The 1,809-nt window shown below is 34.2% G+C and overlaps 1 protein-coding gene and 1 pseudogene across 4 annotated transcripts in view; one reads left to right on the top strand and one right to left on the bottom strand.

Annotated features, from left to right (window-relative positions):
* Positions 1–1,809, top strand: part of LOC102835002 (opioid-binding protein/cell adhesion molecule-like) — a 2,270,024-nt gene that overhangs the window by 1,510,117 nt on the left and 758,098 nt on the right. The gene's annotated exons all lie outside the window — the stretch shown is intronic.
* Positions 1,346–1,809, bottom strand: part of LOC102810785 — a 190,283-nt pseudogene continuing 189,819 nt past the window's right edge.

Here is a 1,809-nt window from a genome sequence, read left to right as displayed (position 1 = left end):
CATCAAGTCAGTTCCGACCCATAGCGACCCTGTACAGGGTTTCAGGGCCTAATTCCTTCACCTGACTCCTGACAACTGCTCTCTGTCATTATTCAACACAGGTTACCTCATGTTTTATGACAAAATCTGTATCTATTTTTTTTTAGAAGGCATTTGAATGGATGATGAAGTCTTTAACCTCCAGAGGCATTTAAAAACAACCAGCTTGAGAAATAGTACTGGTTGTTTTTAAATGGCAGAGTCTGATTGGATTAAAAGGAAGTTTGCAAATGAGGACTCACCAAGCCCAAAGGATTCTGAACAAAGTGATCAAGGAGAATACATAGTTCAGAGAGTTTTTATAAGAAAATGCAAAGGGCATCAGAAAAAATTTAATCATCCATTGATAATTTAGGTCATGATTACCAGGAAACTTAGAAAAAGTCAATGTTTGACATTTAAGTAATAGACATACAATTGGATGATGATTTATCTTATTAGTAGGCTATTACATATGTTTCTAAAGTTGTTTTATTTTTTTCAATTTCAAATTAATCATAAAATTGAACACATCTGGCCTTGAAATAATCATGAGACCCTCTTTGTATGGGAAGGACTTGCATAATTCTAAAATTTATTTTGAATAAACTTTTTTTTCTGAGAATTGTTATGGGCCTGAATTCTAGAGCAGCAATTAATCCAAATAGATTTCTTAAATTCAATGGCACCATAAAATGGTAAAAAAGTTCAAAGAAATGAAGCAAGAAAATCATGTTGTTCTCTAAAATTTTTTAGCAACTAATTTACTTAGGGTACAGAGGAGAGGAACACAAATGACAGACTGTAATTTGGATGAAGAGCTTACTTTTGATTTGTAATGGAGATTTAGCCTAGCTACAATCTGATGTCAAGGGTCTGAAATTAATTTGGCACATGGCCTTAATCAATACCCTCTTTTGAACATGAATCTCATTAGAAAGAGGTTCCTTGAGCATATCTTAAATCTTCTTCCTTGCTGGACTGAGTCTCATCTTCAGGATGAGTTGGTTTTCAAATTTTTCTGATCACTTATAAAAGAATAAGTCAGTGTCATCAAGGTCTTTTCTCATTGGATGGTGTCTGTCTCTACTAACATTTTAGACCCCAGGTATGAACTACATGTCTGGACAACATCAGACGTGAAATACTTGAATGCATGATGAGGAGGTTGAGACTATAACAAGAACTTAAAGTCATGTAATTTTTTTTTTTTTCCTTTTTTTTTTTATTCCCCATAGGAATGGAGTCTATTAGTTTGTTCAAAGGCATTAGATATACATTTCACTGAGTTTGATGATACAAATTATCTTAACAACTTTGAGTATAATTAAACAAGTCTGTCATAAAGAACAAAGCCAAGATCCTGTACCTTTGGATAAAAAAGTAAAGATGTATAAAAAGTGAGAGTCAGCCTTCGATGGCATGAATGAGGCCATGTAGCTTCCTGATAAACAGTTTAGTGTCTTGTTCTGCTTCCCCTGAACAGTTTATCCAAATACTTCAGAAAGTGTTGGTGATGGCATGGATTCATTCGTCTTGAGATAAAAACAAACAAAAAATTTGTTTTCTAGAACAGTTTCTGCAAGGGAATCTAAAGATTGGCTCAAAGGAATGTTCATCCTTCTCCATATTTTTCTGATAAAGTGCTTTCATTAGATTCTGTATGTTCCTTTCTAGTTTGACTGCACAGGAATTAGTGATGACTACTATTCTTCTTGGATCAACTATCAATATTCGTGGAAGCAGCAGTCAAGGATCAGACGATGTATTGCATTAGGCAAATCTGCTGCA

This window comes from Chrysochloris asiatica, unplaced genomic scaffold (assembly GCF_000296735.1).
Source record: "Chrysochloris asiatica unplaced genomic scaffold, ChrAsi1.0 scaffold00158, whole genome shotgun sequence".
NCBI classification, from domain to species: Eukaryota; Metazoa; Chordata; class Mammalia; order Afrosoricida; family Chrysochloridae; genus Chrysochloris; species Chrysochloris asiatica.
The sequence above is the reverse complement of the archived record's forward strand: the minus strand, read 5'-3'. Positions and strand labels throughout refer to the sequence as shown.